Source organism: Pistacia vera, unplaced genomic scaffold (assembly GCF_008641045.1).
Source record: "Pistacia vera cultivar Batoury unplaced genomic scaffold, PisVer_v2 Contig594, whole genome shotgun sequence".
Taxonomy (NCBI): domain Eukaryota; kingdom Viridiplantae; phylum Streptophyta; class Magnoliopsida; order Sapindales; family Anacardiaceae; genus Pistacia; species Pistacia vera.
The window spans coordinates 15,758-35,838 of NW_022196439.1; the positions used below are offsets into that span (position 1 = coordinate 15,758).

Genomic DNA, 20,081 nt, shown 5'->3' on the forward strand with positions numbered 1-20,081 from the left:
GTTCGAGCTGAACTATTGATTTTCTGACTCGATTGGCTCGTAAGAGAGGAAGGATTTCGAGTTTGACTTAACTAGCCGAGTTAGAGCTCTCGAGCTATTAAAAAAAATGAGCAACTTTTTCTCTCTCCAATTTATTCACTTTCCTTTTTCTTTTTCTTCTTCTTCTCTCTCTCTCTCTCTCTCTCTCATTTTTACTCTTTCTTTCTCTTTTCTAATTTATTATCTCTTTCTCTCATTTTTCTCTCTCATTTATTACCCTTGCTCTCTCTTCTCTCCTCTCTCTTGTTTCTCTTTATTTCTTTCTACCTTTCTTTCTCATTTTCCCTTCTCTCTCCACCAACTCTAAGGTATTCTCACTGCCCTTTGTTTAGGGTTTTTATTTTCTTCTCTGCCTGATCTCTCTTGGTAACAAACCCGTTCCAAATTGAAAAGAAAATTCAACTTATTTTCTTTAACTTTCCCCTAACCCTTTCTTTTCTTTTTACCTATCTTCCTCTTCTCTTGTTGCTTTTTCTTCTTTTCTCTCTCTCTATGGCTCATGTTTCTCTTCCTTTCGTTTTTAAGGATTTTAACATCGGGTTTTTGTCATTTTTGTAAACTTTTTGTTTGATAATTTTAGTTTAATCCCTCATACTTTATAAAACCCCTAAAACGACCCTATAATTTGAGTCTGACTTGGCTCGTGAGCCTAACGACTGAGCCGAGACAGGCTCAACTTGGTTCATGCTCTCTAACAAATTGAGGCGAGTTGCTCGATCCACACGAGACAGTCATTAACGAGCTGTACTTGAGCCGAGCTGAGCGTCTCACAAGCGACTCTCCTTGTTGAACAACCCTATTTAGGATCTTCCACTAAACAAATTTGAAGCTCAACCCAATTGGTGTGGCACTCCTCTAAGAATTTCCATTCTTCTCCTATTTAGCCAATTGGGGAAAAGGCTTAGAAACTTCAGATTATAAACTGAGGAGCAATGAGGAAAAATCTACATGTTTGAGATACCCAAGTTGAGAATTACGATTTCTCCCCCATTTATCTCTTGGCTGAATTCTTCCTTCCTTCCCCCTTTTCTCATTTTTTTTTCCTTCTTCTTCTTCTTCTTCTTCCCTCTCTCGCTCTTTCTCTCTCTTTGGCTAAAAATCCCATTTCCTTCTCCTTTCTCTCTTTTCATTCTTTTCTTTCTTTTTTCTCTCCTCCTCCTTCCCGTAATCACTTTGCCCCCATATTTTTATCTTTTACTTGTACTCGATTTAATGCTTTAAAAAATAACAATTGCACCCCCTTTTTGACCAACATGGAACGCCCGTTCCTCTTATAGGCATTAATTCTAGGCATGAACGACATCGTTCCATAGACCGTTCATCGTTTGTCCACCTGAACACTCGTTTCACTCTAGCAAGTTGTCCTTATGGAACGATCCCATTCCTAAGCCTATTCATCTCTAAGGGACGACTGTTTTGCATACCTTGAACAATGTATGAGCATCTCCGTTTGTATGGGGTTACAACCATAATGTTTTAACTGATTTCTTTATCAATAATAAGATCACAACGCTTTCATCGACGGTGCTCTATTTTTGAAGATGTTGTGGTGATGAGTTCTTAACTCCTTCGATGTGTACACTCAAAGGATGCATCTAAGGAGATAATCCTTGATCTTCATAAGTCGACTATGTTGGATTAGTCTCTCTTCAAACTCACCACCTTCATGTTCTTCATATTTTAGTTCTCTTCATATTCTTTCTTCACGTGCTGCATAGTTTTCTTGTATAAGATTGTTGGAGTACTTATGATAGAATGGTCCTCAAATGGCTTGTAATTAGTTGACTCTTGATTCATTATACATTGAACATCATGACCTGCAAACTTCGTACACAAGCTTCTAAACTTTCAAACCTCATAAGGAAACAATATCAAACCCTCCTTTTTATTTTTTTAATTTTTAACTAAGATGTCTAAACCAGCTGCACGCATCTTAATTATCTTCGGAACTCATTGAGCACCTACAACCCTTCCCTTCTTCCTCTTCCCTGTTTCCTTTTTTTTTTTTTCCCACTCTACATTTCCTCTCCAACTATTCTCTACACCAGCAACTACCAATCTCTTTTGTGTGTTTCCATGTAGGTTTCTTGTTTATTACCTCTAAGGATACCTAAGTCTCTTTGATTTCACAGCTATGCAAAATACATCTTGCGCATATCCGGCTTGGAGGTTCTTACCTGCATCACTTTAAATGAAACTAGTTAATAAAGTTTTTAACTATTTTCATTCTAGGGGATCTTGTTTAATTACTATGACCAAATGGCTGATTGAACCTAGATTTCTTTACAAGATTTCTGTTGTTTCAAAAAATTTATGGAGTTTTTTGTTATCTAATCAAACTTCAGGACCGTTAGTATTGACAAAATATTAAATCAGTTTAATATAAAATAACAATATCTGACTAGGACATTTTAATAAAAATTCAACAGTATTTTAATTATAGTAGCCATTAGTAAATATTATAGAAATGTAAAAAATATAAGTTTATACAGACAGTCAAAATAAAAGAAAATTTTGATCGATCATTAACCTAATATTTAAATTTTAATTTATTTAAGCTTTTATTTAAATTAGTAATATGTTACAAATAAAACAATTTGAACATATAATATTTATATCAGGATGAGACAGGTTATAAAAAATTATATCTTATCCTTTTAATTACTCGTTTATTAAATAAAAATAAAACAACTCTCGAGATATTGTTCAAAAGAAAACAATCTGCATGTTTGGCTTAATATTTTTACCTATCTGGATCCTATTCTCCAAATAATGTTTGGTACACTATTCCAGAAATATTACCTATTTTTTTAATTACATTTAACCCCATAGGTTATTAATTTCACTAAATACCCCCTGAAAAAAAGTTTAAAATTAACAAAAACACCCCCACAACCCAACTTGTCAGATTCTGGCAACCACCGTCAGTGATGCCGGAATCTGTACAACGGCCTACTTCCGACCAGAATGGCCGGAAGTTTACCGCTGTGGCCTTTTCCGCCAGATCCACCACGGATCTGGCCGCCGACGGCCAAAGAATGGCCGTCGTTGACCGAAAACGACGGCCACATCGGCCAAAGATGGCCCTCGTTTGGCCTTTTCCGCCGTTGACGGCCATAAGAGAGTAGATCTGGCCTTTTCCAGCCAGATCCACCATGGATCGCCGGAAAAGGCCATAACGAAGTGTTACGGCACAGATCTGACCGGTCTGTGCCGTAACGAAATTTTCCGCCAGATTCCGGCGGTGGTGGCCGGAATCTGACACTGCAGGTGGTGGGGGTGTTTTGTCATTTATAGTTAGGGTCTTAGTTAAATTAGTAAACCTAAGGGCTTTTTCATAAATTTTTAAATTACCTCGTAATACTCCCCTATCCATACCCAATACTATCCCTAAAATCCTATCCAAAATACTAAACCAAACGCACCCAATATATTTTTAATTATTTTAATAAAGTAAACTTTAAAAATAAAAAAATTAATTTTATTTTCCTTAAAAAATCTTTTTTCACTTGAACCCTACCCATATCTATATTTCCAAAATGGAAAAAAAAAGTGCTTTTGTCTGTTCCTTTAGAGAAAAAAAAAAATAAAAAATGAAAATAAAACAATATGGAAGAAGTCAAAAAGTCAACTCTTATAGATAATCATCACAGTATTTTACTCAATAATTTCTGAAAATTTAATCAGTGAATATTTATTTATCTTTAACTGTCTCAATCATATTTCAAAGTCTTCCTTTTGCAACCTTTTTCTGTCTTTTTTATTTTTTATTTTTTCAGTTTTGTTTTCAACTTCCCGATTCAGAACACCACGTTTCTTTCGTATTTTTGCTTTGAGGAACATCTATGGAGGTCAGGTAATCTTTTTCTGAATACCCTTTTAATGATCTGTTTGGTTGCTGAAAAATGATGGAAAATTTAATCATAAATTAAAAACCCTAATGTTTCAATGTTTTGGTTGGATCTTTGAGTATAATTCACTATTTTGATTTCGGGGCTACTTTGATGTGGGTTTTTGGGTTGATTCAAAGTTTTCAGCTTTACTTGGAGTTCAGTTGATGAATTTTGATGGGTTGTGTTAGATTTCGAGATGCTAATATGGGTTCTGTGTAAATTTTTTTTTTTTTTTTTTTTAATAAATTTCAGAGATTATGTTTATATGGGTATTTGTGACAACCCTCGGGAGGAATGAGGGATTTTGTTCTTGACTTTGAAGACTAGCTGAAGACTTTGTTGTATATATTTGGGGCTTTTGATTTTGTTGCTGAAGAAGTGATTGCATTTTGTTTAGTTTTGGTGTCTTTGGTTGAGGATTTTATTGGGTTTGTATTTTGCCAATTCTTGATATTAAAGTGCTGAACTTATAGTTTAAAATGGCTTACTGTGTGGTGAGAACTTGATTTTTCAGTAGATTGGTTGTGGATTGAGACTATGTTTTGGCGTCAGTAAATGGGTTCGATTCAGATACTGTTTAATTGTTCTGTGTCGAGGGGTAACCGGGTTCTGTATGCACATAGTGGAGATCATGAGTTTGAGAATCTGGCTGCGTTGTGTCTTGAACGGACTCCCGCGTTCCATAAGTGGTATTTTGAGACCATGGGTAAAAGGATTTACGGTTTTTTGATGGAAGATGGTATGTTTATTTCATGATTGTGGATGAGGGATTAGGAAAGCTGGGTGCACTCCATTTCTGGAGCACCTGAGAGATGAGTTCAAGAAGGCGGCTAAAAAGGGTCAAGAGGAAGCTTCTCGGGAATGAATGCCATGGCGTGCAAAGCAACTAGTGCCTTTATCCACAGATTGATAACTCATTGGAAAATGTCTCTCAAAGCAGCAATGCTTGGAACAGTGAGCTTCCCTTGTCGGATCCTATGAGTCTCTCCCCATCACCTAGTAATGCTAACGGACAAGTTGAAGTTTTTAATTCGACAAAGGCCCGTTATTGGGAAAGTCAGCAGCAAGACAAAAAGATGTAAGGATCTATATTTGCTGTGAGAGATGTTGAGTTGGAGAGCACCGGAAATCTACAGATAAAGTCAAGGTTGATTCGGGAACTTTGGATTCTAATCCCAAAAGGGCTGGTTCCTCAATATCATTGCAGAAGGATATGGTTCAATGAGGATGAGATCAAACTCTCAAAACGTTCGAAAGAAATGGGTCGTCAAGTACGATTGTTCTTGCAATTGATGCAGCTGTTTGTCTTGTACTATTTTCATTTGGTTTCGATCTGCAAAGGTATTGGGTGCATTCGTTCATGATTGAAATCAAAGTTGTAAGTTTTCGGTTTAATCACTCTAGAGACTGCATATAATAGTTTATAAGAACAAATTCCGTGGAAGTTAATGATGGAATCAACGTATCAGTCTCGACAACTGCTATAAAAATCTAATTCGGGAGTTATGTATCTACGCTTCCGGTGGCATGAAAGTTTTAGGAAATTTGTGTGAGTTCCATATCTTAATGCATATGTATACACAAATTTTATAAGCTCTTGTTTGGGTGTTTATATCACTAGTATTTGCTATTACAGATACATTATGAGATTTCTGTACTCTCTATGTCTTAACTAATCTTTTTGAATCCGTGTAAAAAACTTAAATTTATATGTCGAAACAGTCATGTATATTGTAAAAGGTATGTCCTTCCATAGAAATGTATCATCAATAGCACATGATTATAAACTGAAATGCTATACTGTTGCCTGATTAAACCTTCTATGCCCTATGGTTTTTATTTCTATTCGCCGTTGTTGCATGTGTTGTTTGTCAGAATCAATCTAAAGACAACAAAGCTATTTTTTTGTACTTTTTGTCTTAGATCATTGCCTAAAGAGCCATTATTGAAGCTGCATAGACAGAGCATGTAGGAACATGACATCAAAGTGTATAGTCTTTTTAGTTTTGAGTTGGTTTACTCTGTAGGAATTGTTAATGATAAGATTATAGAGGCTGTCTTGCCAAGGACAATAGAGGAGATTAGAATTTTTGTAATTTTTTTGTTGTAAAAATTAGGGCAAAATATGATGGCTTCTTGTTTAAGAAATAGGAATGTAGTCAGGTTCTTTCGGCTTAAATATGTAGTTAAAATGTTGATAAATTTTTTAGTCTTTGATCATTTGCAATTCAATGGTTGTAAAAGTTATAGGTGATTATTTGTTATACTAATCAGGCAATTTTTAGACCATTAGATTGTAATAGAAAAATAACTAAAAATTTAAGTGGATAAAGTCTAATCCTCCAACGATAAAATAGAGGAATATTCTAATATTAAGAATTCATATTAGTGGTATTCAGAAAAAAAAAACAGTTTGATAGAAGCTTTATTGAAAAAAAAAAAAAAATAATTAAAAAAAGAAAAGCTTTTTATAGGGTTTTTTATGCTGATACTTGGTTAATAGATATTTTCTAGACATTTTTTCTAAAAAATATTTAAATTCTTCTTGTTTGTTTATTTCATTCGTTTCCTCAAGAAATAGTTAGGTGTCAAAGAATCATAGTGATATTTGCAAAGTATAAAACACCTCTTTGAAGGTTTATCTTTTATATTGTAAAGGCTTTTGACATTTTCAAAAGGTTTTATGAATTTTTGGGGTTTTTGGTAATTTTAGGAAGCCATCTAATATTTTTGAAAACTTGTTAACTCTTAGAAGGTTTATTTGTAAAGGCTTTTTGACATTTTCAAAAGGTTTTATGATATTTTTGGGGGTTTTTGGTAATTTAGGAAGCCATCTGATATTTTTTTATATTTGTAAAGGCTTTTTGACATTTTCAAAAGGTTTATGATATTTTTTGGGGGTTTTTGGTAATTTTAGGAAGCCATCTAATATTTTTGAAACTTGTTAGACGTTCGAGACTTTAACTATTTAGAGCGAATAAAAACAACCCTTTTTATTTTATTTATACGATTTATTTTTCTAAGTTGGTAAATACTTCTTGGTAAGTCTTTTTAATTAAAACTTTAGATATACCTTTCATTATTATTATTATTATTATATTTTCGCATCATTTTCCTGTTTCGAAAATCTTCATATTTCAATAACATCATTGTATGCAAATAAAAAATTTACTTACATGAATGGATTAACCCCTTTTAACTATTAAACATTTGGGTTTTGAATGAAACTCGTTCGAGGACAGTTTTATTTTATGAAATAAAAAATGTAGTTTTCTACTTTATTCTCTTTGAAATTTGAATGAGCAAAATATATTTCTCGTCATATAATTGTTCATATTGTAACTCATTAACTTATAGTGGAGAGAATTATGTTTTCATTCTTGTGATATCAGTTACACTCTTTTCAAATATTGGTTGAAATTTATACAGAAACAATACTAGGGCCTACGTGTTTGTTTATTTGTATAACACATTTTTCATTATTTTTAGGTTAATAAAGTTAGGTGGATGGAGCACTAAGGGGTTAGTGGGGGCTCATGACCCCACTGAACTTAGGAATTTTAGTTTATCTCTATGTTTTAACGTAACAACCCTTTATATATTTTTTTAATCAAAATAGCCTAAATCCAAATTTATTGAACTTTATTTGTTTTGTACATGTAATATCAAATATATTTTTAATTTATTTCTTTTGTCATCAATCAATATAAAAAAATAAAAAATTATTTTGTATAGTAAATTCTAACAAAAATGAATAAATTAAAACTCAAATTTTCATGGACGATAATATTTGAAATTTTTTCGATTGCCCCACTGGAAAATCTTGAATCTATATCGTTGACTCAAAGAACAAACGATAGTATTCAAAACAGAGTATTTTTAAATAATCTTTATCGAAACAACAAGGACAAAATGGAATTCTGCCACTTATACTGTTTCAAGATTTTTCTAGTGAACTAAAATGTGGTGAAAAATACCATCTTCATTTCTTATGTCAAAATCAAACTCAGGATAAGAATTTTAACTTGTTTGTTTTGGTGTGCAGTGTGCTCTCCTACCAGCATTGTAAAACTATTATTTCGCAATATCTAAATAAAAAATTTCAATTATTGTTTGTAATTAATATCTATTAATTTAACAAACATACAGAACATTCATGTAACAATTCAAAAATAAATTATATATTCATTTGAAAAAATCCTACATGGATTAATAAACTAAATACTTCAAAAAAAAAAAAAAAAGAATTATGACTCTTTAATTGACTGCCTTGGCTCTAAAATTTTAGAGCTTTTTGTTTGGTAAGCTTTTCAAGTTCACCTTCTAATTCCCTGATTCTGTTGAGCATTTCCCGACAGCTTTATAATTCTGAGCTTCACTAAATTTAATAGCCTTTTGTCGTTCTTCGGCGATCTTCTTCTCAAGCTTTTCTATACGTTCGTCTAAATTCATTCATCATTTTGACAAAAATTTCTTTAAGGAAGATTTTATCGTCGTCATTTGTTTTCTTTTAATTCTCCGTAGAACGATTATAGTTGTGAGGAATTGAGAGATACAAGGTTTATTTATGAATATTAGTTATATTAAGAGAAAATAAATTATTATTTCCTCATTGTTATGAAAATCCCGTTACTTAGTACTAAAGTATGGCCCAAAAGGAAATTTTCTTTGTCTCAGATTAATTTGGAATTATATAGTTGATATGGATATGTAGTATGACCAATATTGAGATTGGATACGTAATAAATATAATGGCATAAATTATAGTATTTTTCACATTAGGTAGTGTAGATTACTGCCGTTAATGTATATTATACTTCCTAGTGTAGCTTGACTAGACATATAAATAATATAACAATAATCTGATGTAGGAGAAATATTGTTAAATTGTGATTTGATTTGTTTTCCTTTATTTATTTGATTTTCTTATTTATTTAAGATTTCATATTAAGATTTAAGTAGTTTTTCTATTTTATTTGAAATTTAGTTTATTTAGAAGTTTTTTATTAGTAAGCTTTATTTTCTTATTAATTTTTTTTTATTTGTTTCCCTTTTTCATAGAATTTCTTTTATTACCATTAGGAATAATTTAGTATAAATAGGTTTTTATGTTACAAACAAAGAATGATTTTTCAATAAAATTCTTAATTGGTTCCTTTACGAATTGTTAAGTCGTAATTTCGACTTCTTATGGATTCAAGATTCATTGTTCGTGGATTTAGCTACTACACTAGAGCATAGTTAATATCTATCTTCTATTAACACGCATCATATTTAAGGAAAATAAAACATTTTGACAGTAGGATGTCAAATAGATCGTATAGACATACAACAAACAAATGCGAAAATTATTTTAAATTTAAATTTTTTTACAAATTGATATGGTGTTAATATTTGATGGACCACATAAATTACACCACATAGTGATGGACAAACTAAGAGTGGTCATACCAAACAAAGAGATTAGCCTTGTTGTCATGGATGAGGTTTCCTTAATCAAATCTGATCGTTAGTATCTTTTAAATTTTTTTTACAATTGTCTTGTTTTGTAGTTAAACATAATGCATTAGAGGTATTACAAAAAGTGGCCTACAGAAAAGATGTGGATTTGATTTGCTTCTAATTGGATGTGATTGAAAATTATAATTACAATTTTATGACTATCCTCTTAATCAAGCTATATAAAAATAGATTTCAAATGCCAAATCAAATCTGCTGTAGCACATTGCAAAATCAATACTCTTTCTGATTCAAGGGTGTAGTATTTAGAAAAAATTGTTGACACTAGTTAGAAACTTGTTCAATTTTTTTTTTTTTTTTTTTTTTTTTTTTTTATCTGATGGTGTCCAAACTAACTTGTGTATATCTTAATTAGTCCCCCGAGGCCTGAAGTTAACGGTCAGTAAGCCTCCAGTGACCATCCCTTATTAGTAGTCGTGGAATGAATTCAAAACTTCTTCAGTAATACACCCGAACCCCATGCGAACCGCCAAACTACTTAGAGGTAGTTAACTTATTCTGAATTTTCTTCATGTGTATTTATCATATTAGAAAATATACAAATTCAAGCGACATAATTGTTACATGATATATATATAAAAAAAGTGCTGACTTTATATCAAACAATTTAAAATAAATTAGGGGATTTTCAAGAAATTAGGACATTTAGGGATTTAATGGGAATAATTTTTTATCTTAATCTATTGTATTGTATTAATTTTTTATCTTTATACTTTGCAATTTACTATACATACAAGTATTTTAAATGAAGAGAGTAGTCAATTGAAATAAGTTAAAATAAAGTTGTTATAATAAAGGTCTTGGATTCTCTTTAAGAAATCCTCGGGGTCTTATCTTAGAAGGTAGACAGTGCAAAAGACTTCCTTATTCGTCTACCGTTAATTAACAGATTTTATTTATTTTAGTAGGTTTTTGTGAGTTTAAAAAAAGGTTTGGTAGGTGACGTTTTTCAGTAAAGAGAAGGGTTTGTGGAATTTTCCCTTATTTAATATTAATATGTAATTTTTCCTTATTTAATATATATTATATTATAATCATATAATTCATATGTAAATAATTTTTTTAGCTAATTATTTCTTCCCTATCTTAACAATTAAAAGTAAATTAAAACCTAATCAATAATTATGCTTCACAAAGAATTCAAGAATGATAGTATTTCACTAAATTATTTTGTTCTAAACGTTGATAAAATACTTTTTACTTTTCAAATTTTATATAAAAATTCTAATATAGACTTTTCATTTTTTGCCCTTAGGTATACGTAGTATTGGGAAGTGTTATACGATCATTATATCTCTCTTAGTTAATTATCATTTTTTTTTTTTTGTAACTAATTAATTTTTTAAATATTCTAGTATGAAGGAAATAATAGAGTACATCTTTTAACCCACTGTTTAATTTTTATTTGACATTAACTAGTACAATGAATAATGTTTTAAAACCTAGTCCGACCTGATCGGTTGAACCAGTTCGATCGGGAACCAGCCTGTGAGGCAAGGCGGACTAGCATAAAACCCGAGGCGTGATTTCACCCAGAATAACCCGCGATTGGACCGGGGGTGTTGTAGCAACCTGTCGATCCAATTGGTTTCTAGGAAAAACCGGGTCAACCATTACACCCCTCTTTTTATTACTAAAATCTGAATTTTTCACCGGTTTCCCTAAATTTTCATTCCATTGAGCCCCAACCCATATTTTCACTCTGCCATTTTGCGATTTCTTCATTCCACCATTGATCTCATCATTCCATCTCTCTTAACTTCTTCATTTCTTAACTCTTGGGTCTTTCTATCAACTCTGTTTGGAAATGCAAGGCTCCTTTTGCAGGAGTTACTGTCTTGTGTTGGTGGTGTTTGACCACATGATTGGGTATCACGGGGAAGAGCTAGGGGAATGTGCAATTTGCAGGAGGGGTTTATGCGTGGGAGGTTTATGTTTGCTGTTGCCCGCAAGTTTTCTCCAGGATAGGGAGGTGTAGAGAAATTATATATGAAGATCGTTTATGGTTGCTAGCTAGTTGTATTTTCTTTTCAGGATTGCAATGATTCTCAACAACACCTCCCAGGCCAACCAAAAAAAAAAAGGGAGAAAAACAGTTTGTTTGTATAGTGACAAAGAATCAAACTCACTTCAAAGTTTTTCCCCTTTTTTTTTTTTTTTTTTTTTTTTTAAGTCTTTATCTTAACGAGCTCGACTTGTGAAAAAGGAGAAAAATTCGAGTTCGAGCTGAACTATTGATTTTCTGACTCAGATTGGCTCGTGAAGAGAGGAAAATTTCGAGTTTGACTTAACTAGCCGAGTTAGAGCTCTCGAGCTATTAAAAAAAATGAGCAACTTTTTCTCTCTCCAATTTATTACACTTTCCTTTTCTTTTTTTCTTCTTCTTCTCTCTCTCTCTCTCTCTCTCTCTTTTATTACTCATTCCTTTCTCTTTCTCTAATTTTTATCTCTTTCTCTTCATTTTTCTCCTCATTTATTACCCATTTGCTCCTTCTCTCTCTCTCTCTCTTGTTTCTCTTTATTTCTTTCTACCTTTCTTTCTCATTTTTCCCTTGCTCTTCCACCAACTCTAAGGTATTCTCACTGCCCTTTTGATTTAGGGTTTTTTATTTTCTCTCTGCCTGATCTCTCTTGGTAACAAAACCCATGTTCCAAATGAAAAGAAAATTCAACTTATTTTCTTTAACTTTCCCCTAACCCCTTTCTTTTCTTTTTAACCTATCTTCCTCTTCTCTTGTTGCTTTTCTTCTTTCTCTCTCTCTAATGGCTCATGTTTCTCTTCCTTTCGTTTTTAAGGATTTAACATCGGAGTTCTTGTCATTTTGTAACTTTTGTTTTGATAATTTTAGTTTAATCCCTCATACTTTAAAAACCCCTAAAACGACCCTTAATTTGAGTCTGACTTGGCTCGTAGCCTAACGAGCTGAGCCGAGACAGGCTCAACTTGGTTCATGCTCTCTAACAAATTGAGGCGAGTTAGCTCGATTCCACACGAGACAGTCATTAACGCTGTACTTAGCCGAGCTGAGCTGGCTCACAAGCGACTCTCCTTGTTACAACCCTATTTAGGATCTTCCACTAAACAAATTTGAAGCTCAACCCAATTGGTGTGGCACTCCTCTAAGAATTTCCCATTCTTCTCCTATTTAGCCAAAATTGGGGAAAAGGCTTAGAAACTTCAGATTATAGAAACTGAGGAGCAAAATGAGGAAAAATCTACATGTTGAGATACCCAAGTTGAGAATTTACGATTTCTCCCCCAAATTTATCTCTTGGCTGAATTCTTCCTTCCTTCCCCCTTTTCTCATTTTTTTTTCCTTCTTCTTCTTCTTCTTCTTCCTCCTTCGCCTTTCTCTCTCTTTTGGCTAAAATCCATTTCCTTTCCTTCCTCTTTTTCATCTTTTTCTTCTTTTTTCTCTCCTCCTCCTTCCCGTAATCACTTTGCCCCCATAATTTTTATCTTTTACTTGTACTCGATTTAAGCTTTAAAAAAATAACATTGCACCCCCTTTTTGACCAATCATGGAACGCCCGTTCCTCTTTAGGCATGTAATTCTGGCATGAACGACACGTTCCATAGACCGTTCATCGTTTTGTCCACCTGGAACACTCGTTTCACTCTAGCAAGTTGTTCCTTATGAACGATCCCATTCCTAGCCATTCATTCTCTAAGGGACGACTGTTTTTGCATACCTGTGAACAATGTATGAGCATCTCCGTTTGTATGGGGGTTACAACCATAATGTTTTAACTGATTTCTTTATCATAATAAGATCACAAACGCTTTCACATCGGTGCTCTATTTTTGAAGATGTTGTGGTGATGAGTCTTTAACTCCTTCGATGTGTACATCAAATGATGCATCTAGGAAGATATCCTTGTCTTCATAAGTCGACTATGTTGGATTAGTCTCTCTTCAAACTCACCACCTTCATGTTCTTCATATTTTAGTTCTCTTTCATATCTTCTTCACCGTGCTGCATAGTTGTCTTGTATAGAGTTTGTTGGAGTACTTATGATAGAATGGTCCTCTAAATGGCTATGTAATTAGTTGACTCTTGATTCATTATACATTGAACATCATGACCTGCAAACTTCGTACACAAGCTTCTAAACTTTCAAACCTCATAGGAAGACAATATCAAACCCTTCCCTTTTATTTTTTAATTTTTATAACTAAGATGTCTAACAGCATTGCACGCATCTTAATTAACTCGGAACTCAGTAGCACCCTACAACCCTTCCCTTCTTCCCTTCCCTGTTTCCTTTTTTTTTTTTCCCACGCTCTACATTCCTCTCCAACTTCCTCTACACCAGCAACTACCAATGCTCTTTGTGTGTTTCCATGTAGGTTTTCTTGTTATCCTCTAAAGGTACCTAAGTCTCTTGATTCACAGCTATGCAAATACATCTTGCGCATATCCGCTTGGAGGTTCTTACCTGCATCACTTTAAATGAAACTAGTAATAAGTTTTTAACTATTTTCATTCTAGGGATCTTGTTTAATTACTATGACCAAAATGGCTGATTGAACCTAGATTTCTTTACAAGATTTCTGTTGTTTCAAAAAATTTATGGAGTTTTTTGTTACTAATCAAACTTCAGGACCGTTAAGTATTGACAAATATTAAACAGTTTAATATAATATAAAACAATATCTGACTAGGACATTTTAATAACAACATTATTTAATTATAAGTAGCCATTAGTAATATTTATGAAATGTAAAAAATAATAGTTTATACAAGACAGTCAAATAAAGAAAATTTTGATCGATCATTACCTAATATTTAATTTTAATTATTTAAGCTTTTTATTTAAATAGTATAATATGTTACAAATAAAAACATTTGAACTATAATATTTATACAGATGAACAGGTTTTAAAAGATTTATAGCTTATCCTTTTAATTACTCGTTTATTAATAAAATAAAAACAACTCTCGAGATATTGTTCAAAAGAAAACAATCTGCATGTTTGGCTTAATATTTTTATCCCTATTCTGGATCCTATTCTCCAAATAATGTTGGTACACTCCAAAATATTCCCTATTTTTAATTCATTTTAACCCCATAAGGTTATAATTTCACTAAATACCCCCTGAAAAAAGTTTAAAATTACAAAAACCACCCCATCAACCCAACTTGTCAGATTCTGGCAACCACCGTCAGTGATACCGGAATCTGTACAAACGGCCTCTCCGACCAGAAATGGCCGGAAGTTTACCGCTGTGGCCTTTTCCGCCAGATCCACCACGGATCTGGCCGTCAGCGACGGCCAAGAAATGGCGTCGTTGACCGAAAACGACGCACACTCGGCCAAAGATGGCCTCGTTTGCCTTTTCCGGCCGTTGACGGCCATAAGAGACGGTAGATCTGGCCTTTTCCACAGATCCCCTGGATCTGGCCGGAAAAGGCCATAACGAAGTGTTACGGCACAGATCTGACCGGTCTGTGCCTAACGAAATTTTCCGGCCAGATTCCGGCGGTGGTGGCCGGAATCTGACACTGCAGGTGGTGGGGTGTTTTTGTCATTTTATATGTAGGGTCTTTAGTTAAATTAGTAACCTAGGGCTTTTTCATAATTTTTAATTTACCTCGTAATACTCCCCTATCCTAACCCAATACTATCCCTAAAATCCTCACCAAATACTAACCAAACGCACCCAATAATTTTTAATTATTTTAATAAAGTATACTTTAAAAAATAAAAAATTATTTATTTTCCTTAAAAAAATCTTTTTCACTTGAACCCATACCCATATCTATATTTCCAAAATGGAAGAAAAAAAAAGTGCTTTTGTCTTGTTCCTTTTAGAGAAAAAAAAATAAAAAATGAAAATAAAACAATAATGGAAGAAGTCAAAAATCAACCTTATAGATAATCATCACAGTATTTTACTCAATAATTTCTGAAAATTTAATCAGTGAAATTATTTATTTATCTTTAACTGTCTCAATCATATTTCAAAGTCTTCCTTTTGCAACCTTTTTCTGTCTTTTTATTTTTTTTTTTTCAGTTTTGTTTTCAACTTCCCCGATTCAGAACACCCGTTTCTTTCGTATTTTTGCTTTGAGGAACACTGGAGGTCAGGTAATCTTTTCTGAATACCCTTTTAATGATCTGTTTGGTTCTGAAAAAATGATGGAAAATTTAATCATAAATTAAAAACCCTAATGTTTCAATGTTTTGGTTGGATCTTTGAGTATAATTCACTTTTGATTTCTGGGCAGTACTTTGATGTGGGTTTGGGGTGATTTCAAAGTTTCAGCTTTACTTGGAGTTCAGTTGATGAATTTTGATGGGGTTGTGTTAGATTCGAGATGCTAATATGGGTTCTGTGTAAATTTTTTTTTTTTTTTTTTTTATAATTTCAAGATTAGTTTATATGGGTATTTGTGACAACCCTCGAGAGGAATGAGGGATTTGTTCGACTTTGAAGACTTAGCTGAAGGACTTTGTTGGTATATATTTGGGGCTTTTGATTTGTTGCTGAAGAAGTGATTGCATTTTGTTTAGTTTTGGTGTCTTGGTTGAGGATTTTATTGGGTTTGTATTTGCCAATTCTTGATATTAAAGTGCTGAACTTTAGTTTAAATGGCTTACTGTGTGGTGAAGAACTTGATTTTTCTAGATTGGTTGTGGATTGAGACAGTTTGGCGTCAGTAAATGGTTCGATTCGAATACTGTTCTTTTGTTCTGTGCGAGGGTACACGGTTCGGTATGCACATAGTGGAGATCATGAGTTTGAGAATCTGGCTGCTTGTGTTCTGAACGGACTCCCGCGTTCCATAAGTGGTATTGAGACCATGGGTAAAAGGATTTACGGTTTTTTGATGGAAGATGGGTATGTTTATTTCATGATTGTGGATGAGGGATTAGGAAAGCTGGGTGCACTCCAGTTTCTGGAGCACCTGAGAGATGAGTTCAAGCGGCTAAAAAGGGTTCAAGAGGAACTTCTCGGAATGAATGCCATTGGCGTGCAGAGCAACTAGTGCCTGTTATCCACGATTGATAACTTCATTGGAAATGTCTCTCAAAGCAGCAATGCTTGGAACAGTGAGCTTCCCTTGTCGGATCCTATGAGTCTCTCCCCATCACCTAGTAATGCTAACGACAAGTTGAAGTTGTTAATTCGACAAAGGCCCGTTATTGGGAAATTCAGCAAGCAAACAAAAAGAAGGCTAAGGATCATATAATGCTGGTGAGAGTGTTGAGTTGGAGGAGCACCGGAAATCTACGATAAAGTCAAGGTTGATTCGGGAACTTTGATTCTAATAACCAAAATGGGCTGGTTCCTCAATATCATTGCAGAAGGAATGGGTTCAATGAGGATGAGATCAAACTCCAAACGTTCGAAAGAAATGGTGGCGTCAGTACGAATTGTTCTTGCAATTGAGGCAGCTGTTTGTCTTGTACTATTTTTCATTTGGTTGTCGATCTGCAAAGGTATTGGGTGCATTCGTTCATGATTGAAATCAAAGTTGTAAGTTTTCGGTTTAATCACTCTAGAGACTGCATATAATAGTTTATAAGAACAAATTCCGTGGAAAGTTAATGAATGGAATCAACTTACAGTCCGACAACATGCATAAAAATCTAATTCTGGAGTTATGTTATTCTACGCTCCGGTGGCATGAAAGTTTTAGGAAATTATGTGTAGAGTCCCATATCTTTAAGTCATATGTCACACAAATTTTATAAGCTCTTGTTTGGGTGTTTATATCATATTATGCATTACAGATACATATGAATTTCTGTACTCTCTATGTCTTAACTTAATCCTTTTTGAATCCGTGTAAAAACTTAAATTTATATGTCGAAACAGTCATGTATATTGTGTAAAGGTATGTCCTTCCATAGAAATGTATCAATCAATAGCACATGATTATAAACTGAAATTGCTATACTGTTGGCCTGATTAACCTCTCTCCTATGGTTTTTATTTCTATTCGCCGTTGTTGCATGTGTTGTATTGTCAGAATCAATCTAAAGACAACAAGAGCATATTTTATTTGTACTTTTTGTCTTAGATCTTGCTAAAATGAGCCATTATTGAAGCTGCTAGACAGAGCAAATGTAGGAACATGACATCAAGTGATAGTCTTTTTAGTTTTGAGTTGGTTTACTCTGTAGGAAATTGTTAATGAGAATATAAGAGGCTGTCTGCCAAGGAGCAATAGTAGGAGATTAGAATTTTGTAAGGTTTTTGTTGTAAAAATTAGGGCAAATATATGGCTTCTTGTTAAAAGAATAGGACAAGGTAGTCAGGTTCTTTCGGCTTAAATATGTAGTTTAAATGTTGATAAAATTTTTTAGTCTTTGATCTATTGCAATTCAATGGTTGTAAAAGTTATAGGTGTTATTTGTATACTAATCAGGCAATTTTTAGACCATTAGATTGTAATAGAAAAATAACTAAAAATTTAAGTGGATAAAGTCTAATCCTCCAAGCGATAAAATAGAGGAATATTCTAATATTAAGAATTCATATTAAGTGGTATTCAGAAAAAAAAAACAGTTGATAGAGCTTATTAAAAAAAAAAAAAAATTAATTAAAAAAGAAGAAGCTTTTTAGGGTTTTTTGTGTGATACTTGGTTAATAGATATTTTTCTAGACATTTTTATCTAAAAAATATTTAAATTCTTCTTGTTTGTTTATTTCATTCGTTTCCTCAAGAATAGTTAGGTGTCAAAGAATCATAGTGATATTTGCAAAGTATTAAAAACACCTCTTATGAAGGTTTATCTTTTTATATTTGTAAAGGCTTTTTGACATTTTCAAAAGGTTTTATGTATTTTTTGGGGTTTTTGGTAATTTTAGGAAGCCATCTAATATTTTTGAAAACTTGTTAAGACTCTTATGAAGGTTTATTTGTAAGCTTTTTGACATTCAAAAGGTTTATGATATTTTTGGGGGGTTTTTGGTAATTTTAGGAAGCCATCTGATATTTTTTATATTGTAAAGGCTTTTTGACATTTTCAAAAGTTTTATGATATTTTTTGGGGGTTTTGTTAATTTTAGGAAGCCATCTAATTTTTTGAAACTTGTTAAGACGTTCGAGACTTTAACTATTTAGACGAATAAAAACAACCCTTTTTATTTTTTTTTATACGATTTATTTTTCTAAAGTTGGTAAATACTTCTTGGTAAGTCTTTTTATTAAAACTTTTAGATTATACCTTGTCATTATATTATTATTATTATTATTATTTTCAGCATCATTTTCCTGTTTCGAAAATCTTCATATTTCAATAACATCATTTTGCAAAATAAAAAAATTTACTTACAGAATGGATTAACCCCTTAACTATTAAACAATTTGGGTTTGAATGAAATCCGTTCGAGGCAGTTTTATTTTATGAAATAAAAAAATGTAGTTTTCTACTTTTATTCTCTTTGAAATTTGAATGAGCAAAATAATTTTCTCGTCATATAATTGTTCATATTGTAACTCATTAACTTATATGGAGAGAATTGTTTTCATTCTGGTTATATCAGTTACACTCTTTTCAAATATTGGTTGAAATTTATACAGAAACAATACTAGGGCCTAACGTGTTTGTTTATTTGTATAACACATTTTTCATTATTTTTAGGTTATAAAGTTATGTGGATGGAGCAACTAAGGGGTTAGTGGGGGCTCATGACCCCACTGAACTTAGGAAAATTTTAGTTATACTCTATGTTTTAACGTTAACAACCCTTTATATATTTTTTATCAAAATAGCCTAAATCCAATATTTTAGAACTTTTATTTTGTTTTGTACATGTAATATCAAATATTTTTATTATTTCTTTTGTCATCAATCAAATACATAAATAAATACAAAATTATTTTGTATAGTAAATTCATTAACAAAAATGAATAAATAAAAACTCAAATTTCATGGACGATAAATTTGAAATTTTTTCGATTGCCCCACTGAGTAAAATCTTGAATCTATATCGTTGACTCAAAAGAACAAAACGATGTATTCAAAACAGAGTATTTTTAATATCATTTATCGAAACAACAAGGACAAAAATGGAATCTGCCTTATACTGTTTCAAGATTTTTCTAGTGAACTAAAATGTGGTGAAAAATACCATCTTCAATTTCTTATGTCAAATCAAACTCAGGATAAGAATTTTAACTTGTTTGTGTGGTGTGCAGTGTGGCTCTCCTACCAGCATGTAAAACTATATATTCGCAATATCTAAATATAAAATTTCAATATTGTTTGTAATTAATATCTATTAATTTAACAACATACAGAACATCATGAAACAAATTCAAAAATAAATTATATAATTCATATAAAAATCCTACATGGATTAAACTAAATACTTCAAAAAAAAAAAAAGAAATTATACTCTTTAATATGACTGCCTTGGCTCTAAAATTTTAGAGCTTTTTTTTTGGTAAGCTTTTCAAGTTCACCTTCTAATTCCCTGATTCTTGTTGAGCATTTCCCGACAGCTTATAATTCTGAGCTTCACTAAATTAATAGCCTTTTGTCGTTCTTCGGCGATCTTCTTCTCAAGCTTTTCTATCGTTCGTCTAAGGATTCATTCATCATTTTTGACAAAAATTTCTTTAAGGAGATTTATCGTCGTCATTTGTTTTCTTTTATCTCCGTAAGAA

The 20,081-nt window shown here is 32.4% G+C and overlaps 2 pseudogenes; both read left to right on the forward strand.

Annotated features, from left to right (window-relative positions):
- The first annotated feature begins 4,487 nt into the window (after positions 1–4,487).
- Positions 4,488–5,378, forward strand: LOC116110060 (annotated as a pseudogene).
- A 10,492-nt stretch (positions 5,379–15,870) lies between these two features.
- On the forward strand, positions 15,871–17,019 carry LOC116110063 (annotated as a pseudogene).
- The last annotated feature ends 3,062 nt before the right edge of the window (positions 17,020–20,081 follow it).